This window comes from Protopterus annectens, chromosome 8.part0 (genome assembly GCF_019279795.1).
Source record: "Protopterus annectens isolate FY-2018-M chromosome 8.part0, PAN1.0, whole genome shotgun sequence".
NCBI classification, from domain to species: Eukaryota; Metazoa; Chordata; order Ceratodontiformes; family Protopteridae; genus Protopterus; species Protopterus annectens.
This window is the reverse complement of record NC_056741.1, coordinates 357,271,102-357,296,675: the sequence shown is the minus strand read 5'-3', so window position 1 is coordinate 357,296,675 and position 25,574 is coordinate 357,271,102. Positions and strand designations below refer to the sequence as shown.

Here is a 25,574-nt window from a genome sequence, read left to right as displayed (position 1 = left end):
CAACCTAGTATTTCTCAGGGCTCGCGGATGAAGTATTCTTAGTTTTTGAAAGGGTTGTGAGAACTTGTTTGATGGTAATTAAAGATGGTGTCTGGGATTGTAGAAACTATGGATTAGCTATAATTGTGAGTGGAGTAAAACTTGCACTAAATTTATCAGTTAGAATATTAGCTATTTCCCTTGCATCAGAGAGTGTACCATCATTGTAGACTAAATTCAAAAATTATTGACTGTTAGTTCTTAACTTCCTGTCATTGGTAAAGAAAGAAAGTTATTTTTGCTTTAAGCAGCTATTTTAAGTTCATTCTTAGCTTGAGCTTTCTACTGGTTCCCTTAAGCTCTTTGATAGTTTGCTTAAGTGTGCACTTAAGGTAGGTAGAATGAGATCTCTTATAAGCATTAATCAGTTTCTTTCATTTGTTATACAATTTATTTACATGGGAATTCCACCATAGGGCTTTGTTTTTAAATTTCACATTACATTTGGTACAGGTAGGGACTGCTTTTTAATACAGCTATTTAAGTAGGAGTAGAATTCAGAGGCATAAGCAGCAGGCAGCTATAGATACAGGATTCATCGGAGGAAGATCATTGTGGCACTAATTTAGGTTACTGATTAACTGAAGTAGGCTTACTTCTGAGGAGTCCCTAAACATAAAGGTATTTACATTGGAAGTACAGTACCACCAGTTTTAAAGGAAAAGGTCACTAATATGTTATCTAATTTAACAAGACAGGATTATACATAGGGAGATGTGCAAGGTGCAGCTATATTTGTGAGGACCAGGCCAATGATATTTATGCCCCTAGTAGTCTGGTTAACTATTTCTGAAAGGCAGGTAGCATTTATATGCCAAAGAAGTACTGGTATGCTGACCATTTGCAGTTTATGGATAGTTGAAGTCCCCCAATAGAAAGGTCTTGGGTTTTATTGGAATTTCAGATAATGCATTAAGATAACTATTATGATCAGAATGGGACATAGGCGGTGTTTTGTATGGAGGTATGAAGTGGTAATTGGTCTTGTTTATTGTGATTTAGACTTCTAGAAATTCAAATGTGGCATCCGAAGCAATCACTGGTGAGATGATGGTTTTCCTGACATATATGATTACTTCCTCACAATTGTCAATACGTGTGAAGACATAATAGGCATTATGCCCAGAACAGAATGAATGCTTCCATTGCTATGAAACCTGGTTTCTGCAACTGCACATATATGAATGTGTGCAAGTTGCAAGACAGCCTCATGTTCAGGCTTTTTTTTTTTTGTCAAGACTCCTGGCATTGAGTAGGGTGACACTGATGTGTTCTAGATTAGAACCTACCAGGTTCATGTTCAATGTCCATCACATGGACGCTGCCTAAAAAAAGGCACCCATTTTAGTTTCACATGCAGTAACAGTATAGCAGTCAACCAAGTAAGAAAAGTATTTCACAAAGGTAACCCTGTACTCTCTAATGTAGTACTGTAGACCAGTAGCTTTAAATACTGCAGCAGTATGACACATAGGAGTTTTTGACTATATATCATTTATGTTATCCTGAATCAACTTTTCCAAAACTTTAGGCCCAGTTTTATTCTGTGCAAATATAGTTCATTTTCTATCTGTCTTCTAGTAAACAGTTTCACTTTATAGTGATTTTACTTCTCTGAACTCTGTGAGAAATGTCTGGAGTCAGTTAGGAGTTACCTAAGAGCACATTAGGAATTTTGTTTTAAAATAACACATATGGCTACTTAAAATAATCAGCAGGTTTTATGTATAATAAGTATGTAAAATATCTTAATAATGTATTTCACAGATTTAAATGAGAGTAAGAAATACACAGCAGTAACAAAATAAGCTGACCACATTTAACGTAATGCATCTATATTGAGGTAGTAATAATGATCAGCTGCAAATGGACTGTGGGGTCATATGCCATTAATTATTATATGGATTAAATACAATAAGATTATGATGTTAGAGGAATCTCTAAAGAGTGCACAATACATGTGCTATAGCAGCCACATGTTAATCCGCCCATCAACAACAGCAGGTGTTTTTCTGTATAGATTTGTAACTGGCAAGTGCAGAAAAAGGGTTAACTTAACCATGGATCATTTAAACAAATCATCAGTTAATAACTACAGATACTTACTGGATAATGATATTTTGACACTGTCCATTTACAGAGAACATTTTGAGGGACTTCCACACCTAATGGGATTTTAAAAAACAACATTCTGAACCTTAACTAAACTAATAAATAAAGAGTTTTTGAGAAAAACGTGGGCCTGTATTTCTGGTGAAAAAATTTGAGAGGATGGTTAAGGGATATTTTTGACTAAGGAGATATAGATGGAATAGTGACTCTTTCTTGCAAATGAGAAATGGTCAGCTTTGCGTTCAATTTACTATTACAACAGCTGTTCTGTGGCATAAAGTGCAATGTAGCTGAAAGATAAGGAACAGAACGTTCGCAAGCAATTACTGAAGGCACTTCTGTTTTGCTGTATATTTAGGCTTAAAATGGCAAAATGCAAAGAATTGAAGAGTTTCGGGAAAGACAAATACTGGTAAAACAGAACAAGGAGTCTTGTTTTAGATCGCCTGCCTTGAGAGACTCTGTATACGTGCTCTTCAAATGGTTTACCATGGTAACCAAAATGAATCCGCTATACTAATTTTCATTTTTCAGCATTACCATTAACTTCATGCTGCTTCTGATTTTTATTCCATAACTGTATTACCTCAAAGTCGAAAGTTCAAAGAGAATTTAATTCTTCATTAATTTGTGACAATCATAAATACAAGCTTTTAAACATATGTCATAAAATTTTACAGATTAAAATTTGGACGTACATCTTTATATATGTCTTTGTCCTTTTATATTTACTCATTTCTCATATATGTATGTATCTTGATAAATGCTATTAACAATTCTTTCAAAGTTATTTCTTGATCTGCATTAAATACATTTTCAGAGATGTAATTTTCATTTCCATCACTGTATCTTCTTCATGCTTGTCATTTATTTGTAGAAGATGGTGGCTCTGATCCTCATATATTTTTGCAGTCAAACATAATGTGCATTAGATCTTCCTTTCTTTCTTTTGATATATGCAATGATATTTTTTATCAAGCTTGTTAATTACTTTTTGCCATAAATTATCATTATAACTTTCAAACTTTAGGCACTAGTTACTAGGCATATGATTTAGGAGACTACTAAGGAGGCTAGCCTATTTTTTTCCAACTGACTAAAGCACTCCCTGATTAAGTGACTTATTCAGTCATACAAAATGCAAATACAGGGTGAGGGAATCATACTGTCAACAATATGGATCAGCTTGGTAACAGCTCATAGTCTTAATCCACTGAACTAACTACCAAACCAAACTGCCTTTTATATAAATTGAAAGTAACTTGCTGTCTGTATTATATTCATATGTGTTCTCATTTGTGTTGACTGTAATTTTTGTATAGGTTATTGAATGTCCACTAGTTTGCATTTTTCTTCCCAATATCTTTTACTTTTATTCTTATTTTTTATTTACAGTAGATAATTGTTCTTTAATAGTACATTGTCATACAAATAGTTATCTAAACAATTTAGCCTACTTTTTGCCGTCATCTTCTGTATTTAAGAAATATATCAAAATTCTACTTCCTACCTATTCCAGTAATATTTGTTTCATTATAATTCCACTCAGCTGTTTTGTATATGTAAGCCAAACTGAAAAGATGTATCTAGTATAGTCTCTTCCTTGACAGTTTTATTCTCCATAAAAACAGATTATCAGAAAAGATTTGCAAAGATTTTACAAGTATCTCTGCATTATTTGTTTACCACTCAATGTCATAATCATGTTTTGTTCCCATACTTATGTTCTATATGAAATTGAAGTAGATTGCTTGATTATGTTCCTTCCGCTGATAGTTTTATACTGTAGACACAATCATTTTGTTGAATCTGATTGACCCCAAGCAGATTTTCTGTCTTTGCTCTTAAAAATTAATATGGTTTAACCAATTAGTCTCTGAATCTGGGTTAAACATGAAAAGGGACAGTTGTGTCCAGTGCACTTACCTGGTTAACAGATACATAAAATATAAATACATAAATCAATAAATGTAAATCATACCAAAATGTTTACAGTGTTTCACTTGTTCAGTTTTCTTCTTTTATGATTAACTGGTATTTTCTTACTATCCTTTCAAGAAATTCTAAAAGTTTTGCTTTATCAATTTATATTTAGCTTAAAAGCTCTGTAGCTATATTCTTCTGTTCTCTTACCCAATTTTTCATAGATGGCAAGCTTAAAGTAACAACAACAGGTTATCATAGTACAAAATAAATTATGTTTTTTAGTAGTCCTCATGATGATATGAGGTAGTGCTAGCTGTGCCAGGGAGAGTAGGGCAGTGCATGTATAACTTGTGCCAGCATAGCTAGCTGGAGTTATGTAAAGAATTTTATATCATTTGATTCTCACACTGATTTGTACAGATTATTGTGTTAAAAAATATATTTCTAAAGCTGCTGGTGTTAAAAATGTATCAACAGTGGGTTCTGCTGGGCAGAAAATAGATATACATGTATGTCAGACAGTATTATTGTAACTGATTAAATGGTTCCCTGTCAGAAGCCTGAAACACTATAAGCCTGAAAATCAAAATCCTGAAACCAAAAGCCTGAAAATTCAAAATCCCGAAAACCCAAAATCCTGAAACTCAAAATCCTGAAAACACAAAATGGACATACTGACGTCATTGTGGCTTTGCTATTGTTAGCCCTGTGGTGTTAGGTCATGCGTTGGGTTCAGGTAAGTGTCTTGATTGGTTTTATGTTAGGGTTAGGGGCGGTTTAAGTGAGTTAGGGTTAGGGCGCAGGTTAGGCATGTATGCAATAGTGACAAATATTGGGGTTAGGGGCGGTTTAAGTGAGTTAGGGTTAGGGCGCGGGTCAGGTGAGTGTGCGATAGTGACGGACCTTAGGGTTAGGGTCAGGGTCAGTTGGTAGATATTAGTGTCTTTATAGTGACATATTAGCATTATTTGTGTTTTCAGGATTTTGAGTTTCAGGATTTTGGGTTTTCGGGATTTTGAATTTTCAGGCTTTTGGTTTCAGGATTTTGATTTTCAGGCTTATAGTGTTTCAGGCTTCTGATAGGGAACCGATTAAATATATATGTTGTAACAGAGAATTTTGGAAGGAAATTGGTTAGTCTCAGTCCAGCTAATTTTGGAAAATAGGTTGAAAATTAAATGGGTCAGTTTAGGCCATAAAGATTTTTATCTCACAGGTCTGATTGCAGACAGATACAAAAAAAGTCTGGATAAACAGGACTAGGAATCTTACTGTACTGTCCTTAGGGGTAAAGTAATTGCTACCCTGGAAGGGTGGAAGTTTCTGGAATTGTTTTATACCTTTCAGATGCTACAACAGATCTTAGCAAAGTTCTGGGTGTGTATTGTACCAGAGTCAGCTGACCAAATGTGGTGTCATTCTATAACCAGCACTGGAATTATTTTTCTAGATATTAGTGAGAGATATGATAGAACTCTCACAGCAGCACTTTGTTTTTTTTTTTTGGAACCAGATATCTCATACAACCACAAACCTCATCTTGCCTCGCTGTAGTAAGCAACTCAACAGTCATCATCTTGTCTTGCTGTAGTAAGTAACTTAACTATGGAACAGTAATTCTTTAGTCATTCAGGAAAATATAGTGAGATAAGTTAAGTATTGTTTTTCTGATTCTCTGTGAATCTAGCCACCTGTGGTATTTTTATATCTCCTGTGATTGAAACTCTGGTGTTTATTGTAACTAGATATTCAGTATTTTTGTGTTTTCTATTTTATTATTTATTATTAAATATTTCTATAGCTTTCATTGTGGCTGGTCGTTTAGAGAATACCTTTAACATCTTAAGACTTCTTACACTTATTTTAGTGAAAGTGTGGGCACTCCTGAAAGCCTTGCTGCATAGATCAAACTCAACCATTTGTATTAGTATTAAATAAAAAAAAAATACCAATGCTCTAGTAGAGGATAGGCTCATAAAAAGCAAACAATCCCAGAAAAAGTAAATGAGCCACTCCACCATGTCTGTAATTCTGTAGAAATTACTTTAATACTTCAAGAAACAGAAAGCGCTTTCACAGCCTCTCGAACTGCTTCATCAGACTGAATAAAACAACAGGTTGACTCTTATTTAAATAACAAAGCATATATAGCAATTAATCAATGAACCTATAATAGAATAAATATGTAATTAAAGAATTCTTTAAAAACTATATCAAGTAGGTATAAAAAGTAACATCTTGATATAATCAATGTTTAAGACCTCTGTTCCTTAAAAATGGCTTCAAGAAAACTGTTTCATTAATTCCTGGAAAATTATATGCATTTAATTTTAGAATCCACCTCTGTTCAGCTGTTTCTGTTCTCTTAATCAAATCACCACCTCTCATTCCTTCCTGTAAAGTTTCTAACACTAAAAATTTAAAGAAATGCGTGTTGCCAACTGCCTCTACATGTTTCACCAGGGCATTTGTCTCTTTTTTATTTCAGATGTCCCTGTAGTTCTCTTGTATTCGTTCTTTCAACGTGCGGTGGGTTTTACCAATACAATAAGCCTGGCAAACTATGCAAAATGCAAAAAAAACAATATTCTTAGTTCTGCAATCTGCATAATGTTTGGCATATATTTCAAAGCCTAACTTAGCGTGAATGAATACAGAACAAGAATATATATATATTTACAGGCTGAGCAATTTCTACATGCATAGGTGCCTTTTCTCTGGGACAAATCACAATTCTTCCTTGTACTGCTGTTATAACATAGCTGACGCTTCAGAGATTTTTTATTTTTGAAGACAAAATGTGGTCTATTGTCTATTAAGCCTTCAAGATCTTTGGCTGTACTTAAAATATTCCAATTTCTATTAAATATATCACAGAAGTCACCAAAATTGCTACTGTATGTTATGGGAAATCTAAGTCTAATAATTGTCTAATATTGAGACTTATGAGATTACATAATGAAGATGCATCACTCGAACTGGCTTTGGCAAATCGTAAAACTGAATTTTTAGAGAGAGGCTATTCCAGTAAGATGTTTGATAAACAGGCTCTTGAGCTGACAAAAATTAGGGATACTAGAGGGAAACCTTATTTCTCTGAGAAGGCAGTAACATCAGATACTTCAGAGAAAAATGTCAATAGACTTAGATTTCCCATAACATACAGTAGCGATATTGGTGACTTCTGTGATATATTTAATAGAAATTTGAATATTTTAATATTTTAAGTACAGCCAAAGATCTTGAAGGTTTAATAGACAATAGACCACATTTTGTCTTCAAGAATAAAAAATATCTGTAGGGTCAGATATGTTATAACAGCAATACAAGGAAGAATTGTGATTTGTCCCAGAGAAAAGGCACCTATGCATGTAGAAATTGCTCAGCCTGTAAATATATATATATATATATATATATATATATATATATATATATATTCTTGTTCTGTATTCATTCACCCTAGGTTAGGCTTTGAAATATATGTCAAACATTGTGCAGATTGCAGATCTAAGAATATTGTTTATTTTGCATTTTGTGTAGTTTGCCAGGCTTATTATATTGGTTAAACCAACCGCATGTTGAAAGAATGAATACAAGAGCACTACAGGGACATTTTAAATAAAAAAGAGACAAATGCCCTGGTGAAACTTGTAGAGGCAGTTGGCAACACACATTTCTTTAAATTTTTAGTGTTAGAAACTTTACAGGAAGGAATGAGAGCTGGTGATTTGATTAAGAGAACAGAAACAGCTGAACAAAGGTGGATTCTAAAATTAAATGCATATAATTTTCCAGGAATTAATGAAACAGTTTCCTTGAAGCCATTTTTAAGGAATAGAGCTCTTAAACATTGATTATATCAAGATGTTTAATTATATTTTTTATACCTACTTGATATAGTTTTTGAAGAATTATTTAATTACATATTTATTGTATTATAGGTTCATTGATTAACTGATTAATTGCTATATATGCTTTGTTATTTAAATAGGAGTCAACCTGTTGTTTTATTCAGTCTGATGAAGCGGTTCAAGAGACCATGAACGAGCTTACTGTTTGTTGAAGTATTAAAGTGATTTCTACAGAATTACAGACATGATAGAGTGGTTCATTTACTTGTTTTTTTTCTGGGACTGTTTGCTTTTTATGAGCTTATCCTTTACCAGAGTGTTGGTATTGTTTTTTTATTTTATACTCCATATCTTTATCAGCTCTGGACATGGCTGAAGGATTTGATGCAGTGAATATTGATTTTACATCTGGCAACAGAGGAACACGTTCATCAATGCAATGATTAGATCGTATCCTTTTCATAGAAAACAATGCTCTGGTGAGCCAACCTATTTTTCCTGTGATGAACTATACTAGTGTAACTGAAAATGAGCATATGCACTTTAAAGAAAAGCTCAGAGAATACGAGAACAAATTGTACAAATTTAAACGTCTGCAGTGGCAGAGGTTTCACCTCGAGGCATCCTTACTATATAAAATTGCGCCAAGAGGATTAGGAGTTCTAACTATGCCCTCGTATGGGGATTTATACCCTGAGCTTCTGAAAAAATGGCAGCAGATGAATCTTCAGCGAAGCTATGACTATATGCACTTGCTAATAGATCATTTTCTCCCACAAGAACATGAGTTGATGAAAGAACTTAAAGATAGTTATGTGCATTTACAAAGTACATTTCCCTCAGATGTCATACTGGATAAGACTGATACAATACATGAGCAGATATCCTGTTATAACAAGCATTTAAAGAGGGGTAAACTTAAGAAATTACAAAAAGATATGAATGATTTCCAGATGGTAGGGTCTTTTCTTGGCCTAGAACCCCCTTAACCAATAGTATGCATGAAACTGAAAACTCCAACACTCAGCGACCTATTGAACAGACCCAAATAGAACAGGAAGTGTTAGTGCATGTGAACGATGGGAATCAACATCTATAACTGAAAAGGCACGCACAACTACTGAAGCTGCACAGACCTTGACTAATAACATCAAAGATAATGTGATTGGAACTGAAAATATCATTGAAACAGAAAATTTAACAGCAAAGCATTCTTTTTTGGTAGAAACGGGTGGTCTAAAGAGGACACAGTTCATGCCTTTCCAACTGCAAGACCCATTACCCATCAAGGAACGGTCCAGGAGTTGGAACTGAAGAGGCAGAGTGACCGGCAGACAACAACCATTAGAGGGTCAGCCGAGAAAAGCCAGGAGCAGATCCACCAAGGTTTGGTCTTAAAGATTTCTAATATAACACTTACGGAAGCACAACTTTCCATTTTAGGAAAGGTTTATCCTTTATCCTTGCGCAACAAACTGACATAACAGACCTATTACAAGAACTTAGACTGTTTGCTAGAACTTTAATGCTAAAGACTATTTTTAAAACAACTAATATTGAATATAATGTTTTTGCAAAACCTAGCACTTTTGTTCCCAAACAATATCCTATTGTTGAAATGTTTGTATCTGTTTGTGAACAGGAAATCAGGCAGAGGTTTAACAATGGAAGAACACATTAATATTTTAATTTGAGCAGAGAAGAGGACATTGCCTTGAATGAGTTGAAACTTTTACATTCAATAGAAATAAGACCCGCTGATAAAGGGGGTGGAGTGATTTTTTTAGATAAAGATTTGTATATTGCACAAATGCATCTACTACTAGATGATGAATAGACATATCAGAGAATAACCTGTATACAAGTGAAGGGAATTCCAAATAGAATAGCTGTTATGCTTTGTGATATGCTAATCAATGGAATGATTACTTAAGATGTATTTAAATACTTTACAGTTGAGAAGCCTGTCTATCCCAGTATTTACTGGTTACCAAAAATCCACAAGAATCTTAAGACACCCCCAATGAGACCCATTGTCTCTAGTAAAGGTTGGGCCACTGAACCTTTGTCCATATATGTGGAGAAATGTTTGAATTTTGTACTCAATGAATGTAGTAATGTTCTGAGGGAAACCAAGATGTTTTTAGAGATGTTATATGATAAAATGATAGGTGTAGATGAACAGTATTTTTTCGTTACACTGGACATAGTGTCCTTATTTATCATTATCCCCAATGAATTGGGGATAGAGAACATTAGAAATTTATTAACTATGAAGAAGATTTATACAGTTGACAAGATACATTTGATATGTTTTTTGTTAGAAATTATTTTAGAAAAAAACAAATTTATATTCAGAGATGAATATTTTATGCAGAAGATTGGCGTGGCTATGGGCACACCTTGTGCCAATAACTACATCAATCTAGCTTTAGTAGAAAGGGAGCATAATGCATTTTTTTTAATTTGGTATACTCATTTTGTCGATGATATGTTTTTCCTATGGAAAGGGACTAAAAATGATCTTGATTCATTTATAGAATATATTGGTAGTACCACTACCTTTTTAAAATTTACCAGTAAAATCTTTGAGAATGAGAGACTTTCTTGATGTGAAAATTAAAAAGTCTGACTTGATAGGAATTCAAACCAATATCTATAGAAACCCTACCAGAAGGAATGCAATACCGCATAACAACAGCATGCACCCACAATTTGTAAAAAATAACATAGTGAGAGCACAAATATTTCGACTTATGAGATTACATAATGAAGATGCATCACTCGAACTGGCTTTGGTAAATCTTAAAACTGAATTTTTAGAGAGAGCCTATTCCAGTAATATGTTTGATAAACAGGTTCTTGAGCTGACAAAAATTAGGGATACTAGAGGGAAACCTTATTTCTCTGAGAAGGCAGTAACATCAAATACTTCAGAGAAAAATGTCAATAGACTTAGATTTCCCATAACATACAGTAGCGATATTGATGACTTCTGTGATATATTTAATATAAATTGGAATATTTTAAGTACAGCCAAAGATCTTGAAGGTTTAATAGACAATAGACCACATTTTGTCTTCAAGAATAAAAAATCTCTGAAGCGTCAGATATGTTATAACAGCAATACAAGGAAGAATTGTGATTTGTCCCAGAGAAAAGGCACCTATGCATGTAGAAATTGCTCAGCCTGTAAATATATATATTCTTGTAGTGTATTCATTCACCCTAGGTTAGGCTTTGAAATATATGCCAAACATTATGCAGATTGCAGAACTAAGAATATTGTTTATTTTGCATTTTGCATAGTTTACCAGGCTTATTATATTGGTAAAACCAACCGCATGTTGAAAGAACTAATACAAGAGCACTACAAGAGACAAATGCCCTGGTGAAACATGTAGAGGCAGTTGGCAACACACATTTCTTTAAATTTTTAGTGATAGAAACTTTACAGGAAGGAATGAGAGGTGGTGATTTGATTAACAGAACTGAAGCAGCTGAACAGAGGTGGATTCTAAAATTAAATGCATATAATTTTCCAGGAATTAAGGAAACAGTTTCCTTGAAGCCATTTTTAAGGAAGAGAGCTCTTAAACATTGATTATATCAAGATGTTTTATTATATTTTTTATACCTACTTGATATAGTTTTTAAAGAGTTCTTTAATTACATATTTATTGTATCATATGTTCATTGGTTAATTGATTAATTGCTATATATGCTTTGTTATTTAAATAGGAGTAAACCTGTTGTTTTATTCAGTCTGATGAAGCGGTTCGAGAGACCGTGAAAGCACTTACTGTTTGTTGAAGTATTAAAGTGATTTCTACAGAATTACAGATGTGGTGGAGTGGCTCATTTACTTGTTTTTTCTGAGACTGTATTAGTATTAATTTTCCTCAGTATAATTGAGTAGTCTTGTAAGATCCTTAGAGTAGCCAACTGGTGGCAGCATAATTTCCTTATAGTCTGGGCAGAGAGGGCACAACTGGCAAATCTGTGCCAGCCTTTCCCAGGTGTGTGTGTGTGCGTGTGTGCGTGTGTGTGTGTGAGAGAGAGTGTGTGTGTGTGTGTGTGTGTGTGTGTGTGTCTGTGTGTGTGTGTGTGTGTGTGTGTGTGTGTGTGTGTGTGTGTGTGTGTGTGTGTGTGTGTGTGTGTGTGTGTCAGCTACTCAGAACAAGGACACTGAGCTCCAAATTGGTCAGTGTGGAGTTTTGTTTGGGGCCTGGAGAGAAAGAGAGAGAGAGAGTTCAGCCCCAGATCTGGAGTATGCTCCCTGTATGCTCTTAAGGGAAATCGTGTTTGGTGCAGACAGCTGCAGCTAAAAATACTCTATATATCCATTTTTGTTCCTAGTGGCTGTCCCTCACTGGTGTCAATGGTGAGGATTCAGACTCTTTGATTACTGGCCCAGAGTAGGGACCATCAGTGTCCTATTATTGGTCATCTTTATTATTGCCTTAATGTTTTGTTACTTCATCAATGTAAATTGTAAAATCCATAGATACAGTTATTTATAGAAAACCAGTTTCTATGCTCATGCTTAGAGTCCTCTTTAACTCTGCATTATGTTCATGATATAACTCAATTATAACATCAAGCAGATCATTTCAATATCCCTTATTTAATGTAATTTGATATTTTTCTCAATAAATTATAAATGATTTATTCTTTATTGAGAAATAAACACAATATTTATTGCTTAGCCTATGTTTTTCTATCAGACATTGTAAAATGGAATAGGTTGCTTTTGCTGTTTTCCCTTTTATGCAAACAAATTTCATTTTTGAAAGCTATATCCTCTTAATGTTATTTTTTTAGATCATGCAACAGTATGGAAGCAAATATTTTCAGAGGTGCATCTAACAAAGTTATAGGTCTATGAAAGTTATGTTACTGCTTGTCTCCCTTCTTGTATACTATTGCTTATTTCTTGCACAAATTAGGAATGATAACTTATTTATTTTATTTTATTTGACTTGGCCAGACAGTGCCCATTTTCAGCAGAAGCCTGGGAAGAAAAGTTTCATAATCATGATCTTTAAAAATTCAAGTACATATTATTTGAAATCACATCATGTTACACTATAAAACATAAAAGTTGAAAAATGTTCAATCTGGAGCATTTCTCCCCGGGCCTCTGCTGAAAACAGGCTCTGTGAAACCTAGTCGGACTTTCCCGGTCAACAAATGATAAATAAATAAAATGTTGTAATGAGAAAAACGTGGAACATATGTTTCATAGTAGCATGCAATGAAAAAACAATAACAGGAGTTGGAGAAAATATGCGAGGGAAAACTCAATAGCCATATATTTTTTTTTTTTATTTTGTAAAATATGTATGACCTCAACAGTCTTGCATTAATCAAAGTAACACATTAGAGCCCTTCTTCCTGTAAACCAGTTGATGTATTTTTTCCTTTACTGGTGTCATCATTTCTACATTTTCTTTAAAAAACATTTACCGAATTATGTGGCTTACCAGCTGGTCATCATCTGCTATTTTATTGTCATTATTCTCAACTGAATTAACATTTATTGCCACGTATTTCTAAGTATTTTGGTTTTTAATTCATATTAATTTTTAATTTCTTTAAATAATCTATACTTTCTCATTTGTGTTATCACACATAATCTCACTTTCAATCATATTAGCTTTTTACTGTTAGACACTCAGAATTATACCAGTTTTTTGTTGAGGCTTTCAAAAATACAATGCAGGTGGCGCAGTGGTGCAGTGGTTAACGTTGTCGCCTCACAGCAAGAGGTTCTCTGGTTCAATTCTCGGCTGGGGTGCCTTCTGTGTGGAGTTTGCATGTTCTTCCTGTGTTCGCGTGGGTTTCCTCCGGGTACTCCGGTTTCCTCCCACATTCCAAAGACATGCATCTGGAGCATTTCTCCCCGGGCCTCCGCTGAAAACAGGCTCTGTGGAACCTAGTCGGACATTCCTGGTCAACAGATGTTAAATAAATAAAATATTTTAGCTTAGTTACATTAATTATTTTAAATAAACCTTCTAAATATTGTTGCTGCAAGTATCATCTATTATTCAACAGTACTTGCCTAATTTCTATTATGAGTCATCAACAAAGCCAATGATCCAACATACCAAAAAAAAATAATGATAATGACAGAAACACAGAAGGATGAAACATTTAAATATAAGCATGTTTTTCTGCAGGCAAGCTCTGCTGCATCTCAGATAAATATGTGTGTGTGTGGGGGGGGTCAAGGCCCCCACAACCCCCAAACCTATATATACCAACTCCATGGTCATATCAACTCAATGACGAGAGGGACTGTCCAAATGAAGTGAGAATTTGCTATCACACATCTAGAAATCATACAAACAATGATTTCCTATGGAGAATATTGTTCACTGTGCTGCCTCTTCATGTATTTTTCCTGTGGGCAAGTGACACTCAAGGAATTTCACCTGACCAACTGCAGAGGAGCCACTTACATAATATATCATTTATTAAATGTGCATTTATGTCTATCACCTCAGATGTTAATTGCCACTGATAGTTCATTTTATTATCGTTGTCTTCAATTAAGGCTTTCTCTACAGTTAGGCATTTTAACCTTCTCAGTCCTGTTAATTCTACAGTAACCACAAACTTTTCACCCTGTGCTCTTCTGCACACTACTAAATTTATAAAAATATCTGCTGTTTTGTTGTGTGATTTATTAATCAATCACTGAACCCCTATTATTAAGGCCATGTGTAAATATTGGGCAGTTTCCTCTGTTTGGGCCATTATGTAACATGAAATGTTATCTTCCAGCAATTCTTCACCTGCTTTTTTACTCTTTTATCATCTGATTGTCAATTTATATTTTTGTACATAACTTGAATAATTTAGTACTGACTTGTTTTTGCATTCATATTACCAGTGCTTATCAAATGTTGATATTTTTCCTTTACTTTGCATATGTTGAAATTATCTCTTCATAAACCTTTATTATTTATCTACCCTATTACTCTCCCCCACTTAATGATTAAGTGATATTTAATATGTTGAACAAATTTATATTTAAACTTCCATATTATTCACATTTCATTGCTAGAGCCTCATAACATTTACAGTCTGGAAGAATTACATTGCCATATTCAATCAACAGAGCGTTTTTTAATTGCTCATAACAAATTTCATTATATACACCATAAAATCTGTTTTATTTATATTTTATCTTAATCAGTAAAGTTCTTCATTTAGTATTTTTATTCATTTTTGGTCATTCTACTAGAAAAACCCATATTTCTCTAAATTTACATATATTAGCTATATTATCTTTATTTAAACAACAAAAGAACAGCACCAAACATCAATTTGATGTGTATCGTGTGTTTGACTATCCCATGGAATATCCAAAACTCTCAAGTCTTTTCGATCACTGCCTCCATTAAAAATCTCAAATTTTGTTTTGATTTCCAAAAAGTCTTACTTTGAAGCCAAGGTGCTTTATACACAGAAATTAGGGACACAACATCCTTTATTTAGTATTATTCTTTTTTTCTCTCTCATAAATTTGTATTTTATCAACTTTAGCCTAACTTTCCAGGACTGTCTGGCAGCTACAGTAGGTATACTTCAGTAACTGTTTTCTACTGTTTTCTTTCTTTTTTTCTAATATAGTTAATTTGTTGTCTTTCATGAATATTGTCATGACTTCTGGAATTCCTTTCCATTACTTAAAATTCATCTCCCATTCATACAATATGAAAGATCATTTATTTTCTTTGATAAATTTTATCAGTTTTGTAAAACACAATGTTGCTTCTTATTGAAAATCATTTTCACTCATTCTTTGTACCCTTAGTTGAAATTACAAACAATATTGATGCAATATTGACCATTACCAAGTTTGCCAGATTCTCCAAGACAAACAGCCACTAGTTTTCTTTATTTTTCATGTGAACTCTGTGTTGTTTGTTTTAAATTTTAGTAGGTAAAAAATATTAACCACATTCCTTATTTATTTTCCAAATGTCTATTTTCCTGTCATTTTACGTTATACTGCTTTTTCTGTTTCTGGATGTACTACATCTTGTGTTTCCATGTGCTTTTCTTTTCTTAATTTTGTCATTGACCTACTCTTATAGTCCTCCTATCATTGTTCTCCCACTCAAGTCTTTCTGATGATCTTTTGTCTGCATTTTCACTCACCTTTTCACTTACATATAATTTCTCTTTATCCCTCATGCTCTCATTGCCATTTTCTTGCCCTTGCTCATATATAATCTTTTTTTACTTTATGTTGTGTGATTTAAAAGTTTCCTCATATTTAAGTAGGTTGTCTGCAGTTCTGTTTTGTATTCCTCATTGTTTAAGTCTTCTGACTCTTTTACTAAATCAGATTCTGATTCTTGATTTTCTTATTCTATTTTCCTATCCTTCTCTCTCTTCTTTTTACATTTTTCTTTTGAATTATAATTTCATCTCCCCTATCTCCTTCCTTACATTGCTTGCTTTTTAACAGCTTCAGAAACAATTGCAACTACATATATTGCATATTATATATTTCCCTGTGGTTTATTACTAAGTGTTCTTGCAATAATTTATGAGTTGGGTTTTTCAGCATTCCTTCAGATATATTTCTCACTTCATCAATAACATATTTATTATCTTCCTTTTACTTTACCTGTGTTCATTCTACTGTTCTTTCTCTCTCTTTCACTCTTGCTCTCTCTCTCTCTCTCTCTCTCAGTCGCTCTTGTTTTCTGTGTACTAAACTAGCTCTTAATGGAAGTGCGCATTCTATGTTAAATCAAACTACTATCCCTTAACAAACTTTTTGCATCTCCTTTTACAGGATCATTTAATAGATGTTATGACGTTTCTTGGCCAAAATAGAGGTCTTTATCCTCAGACGTTTCCTCATTTATTTCTTTATTTACTAAAAGACATTCATCAACCAAGGGCATGTCTTTAATATGTCATCAGGTTGATTGTTTTGTATTAGGATACACCAGGATGTGCAGTAGAAAATGCTATCCCCAGTGTGATGTGGGTCAAGCTGAGGCTGCAAGGATGCAAGACATTGTAATTATAACTTCACACCTCTTATTTTTCAAGAGGTGAAGGCTTATGTGTACAATGTTTGTATTTTAAGGAAATGAAATTTTAAAAATATAGACAAGACACTGAAAATTGTGTAAAGCAGGTAAATTGTAGGGGTGCTAAGAGGGATGCAGACCCCATGAGGGATGTGGGCAGTTGTCTTTCAATGTCATTAAGTCAGTAATTCCAAAAAAAAAAATAAAATAAGTAAAGTACAAAAATAGAATTACATTTAAAAAACATCCCTGCCACTGCCTTAACTGACAGCCCCATCTGGATGTCAAACAAGTCAGCACTGTCCACACCTGTGTGAGTTACAATAGTGTACCCTAAAGTAAACAATCACCCTCAGCAGAACATTTGAGTTATTGTTTTTTGTCTTAATTTTTTTCTTTTCCTTAATTTTCTACCCAGTTTTCATACACATTATTTGTTTATTAGGAATCTCCAGCTGTGCACATATACTGTTTTCAAGCAGTTTTTTAGGAGACAAGTTCAATTGTATTTAATCCAATCAATATTTACAATAACATCATTTTAATGCCATTTCAGTGAATATTTAGCATAATAGTCAGTATAATAACTTCTTTACTGTTTTATCAGTTATATTTATTATGTTAACATTTTGTATAGTTAGCATACATTAAATACTGTTTTTTTTTCGGTTAAATCTGCAGAAATGTCATACCCTGGGCATCCCTTTCCCTGACCCTCTTATTATAATTGCATTTCACTTTTAATAACCCACTCATATTTTTCTTGCTCTAATAATCATTAGTTACTTTCTAGCATATTAAAGCATATTAAACTGGAAAACAAATGCAAACATTATATATACAGTTCATTATATAAATACAAATAAGAGTTCTTATATATGGAAACATTTGACAGTTAATTTATTGCAAATAAATACAGTTATTGCACGTAACAGTTTGGACTAGTATTGACCTGTATCTTCAAATCAGTTAAAATATTAGTCACTAAAATTTCATCTAAATTATCAGATAGATTTCAAAATAATAATACCAAATAATCAATACTTATGTTGTTTCCAATGGGTTGCCAACCTGTTTTTCTTCTTATGTTCATCTAGTTGCTCATCTAGTTTTTTTTCTTTTGTTCTTTTCAATATAAAAATGATATGTTATTCTGTATTTTGCATTCAGTCACAAAAAATCAGTAGCTCAAGTCAAGTCAGTAAGTCATATTTTATGTAAGTCACCCATAGGTCCATAGGTGTGTACTAGTCTAACAATCACTGGGGCCTTTTAAGCCTAGCAGCCATGCATCCCAAATATCTGACAAGTTCTGGCACCCTTGGTAGTGTAAGCAGGAGCATGTGTGATAAAACATTTATAAGCAGTGGCATGAGAGATGAGCTGTTTACAGGCTGTCTGTATCCATTACAGACATAGGTGCCAAACCTGGGGAGAATTTCTGGTTCCCCATTCAGTTGTCCAAGTTATAGTTGAAATGGTTTAGGGAGGGACTCTACTTCACATGGACGGGATCCCTGTCCCAGAAAAGGGGTAGTCTCTGGGATCCTTCAACATATAGATTATTAAAGTCTCAAGTTGCATTTGTATCCATCCATCCATCCATCCATCCATCCATCCATCCATCCACAGCCCCCCTTTCCCAATTTTTCTATATGAGTTTGGGATGTCACTTCAACAGTGTCAATCAGCTAGAGCCAAAAATTACACAATTGGGTGGCTTCTGTTGCATCTATATGTCTTACAGATATCAAATACTTTTATTATGTTGCATTCTACAAATTGATTTTAAGGTATATGCCAAATATAACCACATATAACTTTTCAATATAATGCAGTCTTAATCTTAAATAACAGAAACAGTTGTAACAGCAAAAATATTCCCCTGCTATGATATAAGGGCAGATAACATTTTTATCAGCACTTCTCTGACATTCTTTAAAATTTATGGAAAATTACACTTGAGTCTAATGTTAAACTACAATCGCAAACTGATGTGGAAGCAATTCTGCTTTTAAATGCCTGCTAAACATCAATCACAGTTCTTAAATGTTCATTAGCAATAATACTTGAAAATTGATATGAAAGAGAATAAAAAAGTACAACGTATGCTGTTATGCCAAACCAACAAGTTTCTTTTTCTATCTGTCAAAACCTTTTATTAATCATTCTTGCTGAAAGAGTGCATAATGTTTGACTTTCCGGCACAGCAAAAGTAAATCTGTTTAAGGAACTTCACTTTTCAGCTTTTATGAATTCTTTATGCTAATATGAGGTCATATACCGTCATAAAGGAAAAGTAATCCAAATAGCTGTGTGAGGCTAATATAAATGTGCAGCATTAGGACAATCCCATATATCTGTTCAATTTGCTTCCTTAATCTGACAGGTGCCTTTACACTTTTTAGCAGATTCAGCAAATCCTGCAGCCTCTAAAATTTCTGCTGTAGACTGAATTTCACAAACATTGCCAGAGATCAGGAACCACAGCAGAAACCAGCCTACAAATAGTTTCAGCAAATGTAAGAAGAAGCTTTAGAAAATTTGTTGTATTATTAAAATAATTTATTAATTCAACCACATTATTATTGTCTCCCTTTAAAATGATAAAACTATCATCCAAAAAACTCATATAGAACACTATTTGGTCACTAATTAGTTTGTTTTTTTATAATAAATTCTAGTTTCCAGTATGCTATAACTAGGTTAGCTATGCTTCTGCCACATGGCGAACCCATTTTTGTAGATAGTATTCGTCTTCAAAGGTTATATAATTATTTGATAAAATTATGTCTAATAGTTCTTCCATCAGTGTTATTTCTGAAGATGGCACCTCCTTTATTCTCATCATATATGAAACCCATTCTATACCTTCCATATGTGGAATAGATGTGTATAAATATTTTACATCTACTGTCAAAAAATTATGTTCGACTTGAAATGTTAACTCATTGATTTTTTTTCAAAAATGTCCAAGAATCTTTACAAATTTGAGATTCCTGGTGAATATATTTCTTCAAGATAGTATCTACTACCTTTGCAAGTGTGTAAGTGATTGAGTTCCTAGTGTACACCAATGGTCTCATTGGTGCATTATCAATGCTTTTATGAATTTTTGGGGTGCCATAAAAGACCAGGGTCCTAGGTGCTGGCATGCTCAGATAATTATATAAAGTGACAACAATTTTTGCCTCAATAAATGCTCATTTATTTAAAGTTACTTGTCTATAGGTCTCAGATACTAACATCTTTTTCATTCAATAGTTGTACTCATTTAAGTCCATGACAACCATCCTTTCCACCTTATCTGGCTTCATCACTCTCATAGGCATTTTTCATAAATCATTGAGTGCTGCCCATTCTACCTTACTCACATTCTTACTACAATGTTTGTTCTGGCTTCTGTCATTGATACGCGAATTAGCAAGTGCTCTAAAATCTAATTTGCATACACATTCAAGCATTGCAATAACTGGATGGATTAGTGGATTGCATGTGACTGATATCTTAAATTCATCACTGCTAAAATGTCTAGCACCTAAAAATAGAGACAAGTTTAATTTTCTAACAATACCTCCAACTCCAAACCACAACTGGAACCACTGAAAAAACCTTCACAGTAACTGGAAAAATCCAAAAAGCTTTATTGTACCACACACCGATTGAGCTCTTTCTTCCATACTGAAGGGACTTCATCAGAACAGTTTCAGTTTTACAACCCAGCCCTTTTATGTAAAGAAGCACCCAATTAACCAATTAATTATACTAAACACTTACATAAAAAACTACTAAAAAAACTGCTATAAAAAACTACAGAGACATAAAAACAAGATGCATATAACAATTTATGTGTATACAACAGTTCAAAACATTACATGGCAATTACATATCAGATAAATTAACGTTCACTATAAAAACTTTAAAAATATTCACTCAAATGTCTAAAACGAATTTACTTTTAAAGTTTTTATAGTGAAAGTTAATTTATCTGATATGTAATTGCCATGTAATGTTTTGAACTGTTGTATACACATAATTGTTATATGCATCTTGTTTTTATGTCTCTGTAGTTTTTTTGTGAAGTGCAATGCCTGTTATCATTTTTGACTAAGTGTAATTCGACCAAATGTATGGAATCCATATACAATTCTCCATATTACAAAAACTTTTTCCATTCACCACCCCTATGGCTTTTTTCAACTTTCTCAATGATCTTCAAATGGAACTTACTGTATTCCTTATTTACATATGCATGTTTAGCTAGAGCATTACTACAGTTCTTCCTTTGGGTGACATCATTATGCTTGTATATACTCTTTGTCAATCTTCTTTCCATTTTCCCAATTTAAAAATATTCACATCCATAGCAGCAGATCAACCTTTATAACCCCATGATCACTGCACATCAACAGTGAGAAAACTTGATATGAATTAACAGTAATTTCTTTTTTTTTAACACAACTTTATTGATATTTAATAAACAAATAAAGCATAAATATTCACATATAATTTAAATATAATATTAACAATCGTTAACTAACATAATATATAAACAAACTATTTATAGAGACATTCACAGATTTAATTAAGTAATTTAATACCAACAATACATTCCTTATTTTTCTAGCAAATCAATTAATTTTTTCCACATATTAAGTTTAGATGTATTTCTGTCAGCATTTCTAGATTTCAGACTTCAGTAAGAAATTGTTTAAATTCTTGAAAAGAGGGAGAAGTATCTGATTTCCATTTAATTGTTATAATTTCCTTGCTACTGCCAGAATTGACCAAATTAAAGGGTATTTAATTTTTTTAATACTTTGATGAATGGGTGTGTTAAATATAATTAGAGATTTAGATAAAATAAAATTATCTGAGAACAGCCCTTGTAAAAAGTAATTTATATCTGCCCAATATTTTTTTAAATTATGCAATCATAAAACATATGTGACCAATCAGCCTTCAACACTTTCTTACATCTCCAACATATTTCATTATTTTCTTTGAACTTGCTCAAATTGTAAGGAGTAATAAACGATCTATGCATACATTTCAAGTGTAAAGTCTCCATTTTAAAGATGAAGTAGTTTTGTAAGCTGATTCCAGTATGTTTTGTTTATCTTGCTCATTGGGACTATATTTGTTAATAGAATTAAAATAATCCCAATATTTGCCAGGGTGTATGTTTATATCATTGCTAACTGTTTTATAAATATGTGATAACTTGTTTTTATTCGGAACTTTATATTGTGTAGCTATAATCAAATATGTTATCAGTTTTGGTGTTGACTCTATTATGACAGGTGGTATTAGATCCCATATATTTGAAACAAATTGTCTACATTTTTGTAAATATATACAAAGATTAATAGCTATTTCAAATTCATCTCTCAAATATTTGAATGATTTCAATTTATCATTTATTATCATTTGAGACCAATATACTAAGTTTTTCTCCTTGAATGTCAACATTTTTTATGATCTACCGAAATTATAAGGCCCTGAGTAAAAGCAATGGGAAAAAGAAGGAATAACCAGGCTTTGTACTTGTTACACTTAAAAATATAATTTCTAAATGATTTTAAGAGGAGTAGAAGATAATTTGATTTGTGTAATATACATGAATGTGTAGAGAAATAATATTTTAAGATCCACAAGAAAGGATTATTTATTATTAATGATTTTTGGATATTCAAAGAATTGCTAGAATCCCAGGATAAAAGAGTAAAATATGACTTCCATTTAGAGGAATAATTATCAATTAAAATAGATATCGATTTAATTACAGAAGACATTATATAGGATTCCAGATTAGGAAAGTTTATACCTCCATTTGACCAGTCTATTATGTGGTGAGTTAAAGCTATTCTTGTTTTGTTTGGATACCATACAAATTTAAGAGTTATTGAGTTAAATTTCTTTATTAAAATCTTTGAAGGAGGTAATGATAGTGATTGTATAATGTATAATACTTTGGGAAGAATAATAAGTTTTATAATAGAAAGCCTTTCTTCCATAGAGAATGTTATTTTGTTCCATTTATTTATGAGATGTTCTATTTTGAGTAAGCAATTATTGTAGTTCAATTGAATGATATATTTAATGTTATTTGTAATTACCAATCCCAGATATAGCAATTTTTTTTTGGATGGATAGGTAGTATATTTGTTTTATTATTATTAAAAGCTAATCCTGACTTTTTTGGAAATTCCTAATGTTATTAAAAACTGCTGTTATAGTGGAAGCATTTCCCCCTGATGTTATTAATATATCATCTGCAAATAGTTGTAGCTTGGAAGAAATAGTGGAGTTTAATTTAAAACCTTCTATTTTTATATCTTCTCTGATTAGATTCACCCAAGGTTCCATAATAAGCGTGAATAAGAGTGGGGATAAAAGACAACCTTGCTTAGTTCCTTTAGTTATTGGGATCTTTTCTGAAATTGATGTGCCAATTTTAATATAGGCTAGACTACCTTCATATAAATTTGCTATAAGATTTATAAAATTACTTGAGAAATTTAGTTCCTTTAAAAGCATAAATAAATAATCCCAATTAACTGAATCAAAGGCACAGTTTATGTCTAGACTTATTAACGTAAGTCTTTTATTTAAATTATTTGCAGATTCTATCAAAGTGATGATTCTTTTTATATTATCATAAGTATTTCTGTTTATAATAAAACCAGTTTGGTCTTCTTCTACTAATGATGGTAAACAAACCTTTAGTCTATCAGTATAAATGGACATAAACATTTTATAGTCAATATTTAACAATGTAATTGGCCTATAAGATGAACATTTGGTGGAATCTTTGTTGGATTTTAAAATTGGTGAGATGTAAGTGTATTTCCATGATGGTGGTATAGTGGTATTATTTTGTGAGATGTGAAAAACCTTAAGAAGCAAACTTATTGCCGATTTGGGGAGAATTTTATAAATTTCTGCATTAATGCCATCATTTCCAGGTGCTTTATTTACTTTGAGTTTTGTTATTTGTTTTTTTATGTCTATGAGAAAATAGGTGTGTCTCTATTTTTAACTTGTTGATTTGACAATCTATTTTTAATATGTTTTGCTATGAATGTTTTTATTTCATCTGTAGGATCTAATATCTAGGAATTCTGGTTTATTTTAAGAAAGAATTCTTTGAATTCAGCTAAGATATTTTGTAAGTCAGATACCATTTTCTTTTTTTAGGGGAGTATATCTCTTTAATGTGGTTTAAGTTATTAAGTCTTTTAGTTTTATTTGCCAAGAGATTTAGAGATCTAGGATTTGTAGAAAAATCTATGAATTTAAATTTCTCTAAATTAATCATAGTTTTATGATTTAATATCTCCAAATATTTATTATTTTAAGTGAAGATCTCTTTTTCTCTTTCTTTTGTTTGTTTATTTTTATTTAAGTTTAATTTTAGTTTATCTAATTTATCTTGTATATCAAGCAATTCTTGATGCCAGGATTTCTTTTTATTGTTGTACCACATGCAAATTTTCCCATACATATATATTTTCAAAGCATCCCAGATGTAAATATATATATCTTTAGTATCATTTAAAGAGATAAAGTCTTGTATCTCTAGTAATAGGAATTCTTTGAAATCTGTTAATTTAGTAATATACACCAGAATTCTTTTAATTCAAACATTTTGAGTTTCTCTGGTTAGTAAATCAAAAGTAATAAAATTATGATCTGCTGGGGGCATGAAATAACTTTTGTTTTTAGTAAGTAGTATGTTAGTTCGTTAGAAATTAGAATTCTATCTATTCTAGAACTGGTTTTATGTCTGTGTGAATAAAAAGTATAAGGAAGTGAATCTGGTTCTGCAAAGCCATTTATATCCTTTAGATGATATAATTCAATAAAATATTTTAATAATTTGGCTGAGGCTGATATTCTTCTTTTACCTGTCATGTTAGTATCAGCATCATTCAAGATACAATTGAAATCTCCTGCTATTATTATGTTACCTTTGGATAGGCTAGCAACTTTATTTAGATGTTGTTTTACTGTGTTTGTTCCTATACCTGGAATCCAATATAAATTTATAAGGGTGTATTTTTTTTATTTATTTCTATCACAACCAAACAAAACATACCTTTGTTGTCTTTGTGAACTTCTAATATAGTGGGGGTATGAATTGTTTTACTCCATAAAATAGCTACTCCTCTTTTTTTATAGTGTTCTGAACTTGATAATATAGTATATTGACTGGTGTTTCATCTATCTATGTCTTTGGCTATTAAATGGGTTTCTTGTAAGAAAATATGTGATTTTTGTAATTTGATGTATTTGTGTAGACTCCCTCTCTTACAGGAATTATTAAGACCATTAATATTGATTGAGATACCTTTTAAAAGAAACAATTATTGTTTGTGTGTGTATAATCTAGTCATTAATGATAAAGCACTTATGTAGAAATCAAACCGTTTTTCCATTTTGTATATACATTTTGCTAGAAAACATTTCATCAAGTGAAAATCAAACTGTATGTTGTTTAGGTATGTTGTTACTATGAACATCTGAAAAAATAGAAACAAAACATTGATTACAAATCTGTAAAACATTAAATCCACCC

At 32.3% G+C, this 25,574-nt stretch overlaps 1 protein-coding gene across 1 annotated transcript in view; it reads right to left on the bottom strand.

Moving 5' to 3' along the window:
- The window catches only part of CLCN1 (chloride voltage-gated channel 1), a 2,440,475-nt gene that overhangs the window by 778,612 nt on the left and 1,636,289 nt on the right, over positions 1-25,574 (bottom strand). The gene's annotated exons all lie outside the window — the stretch shown is intronic.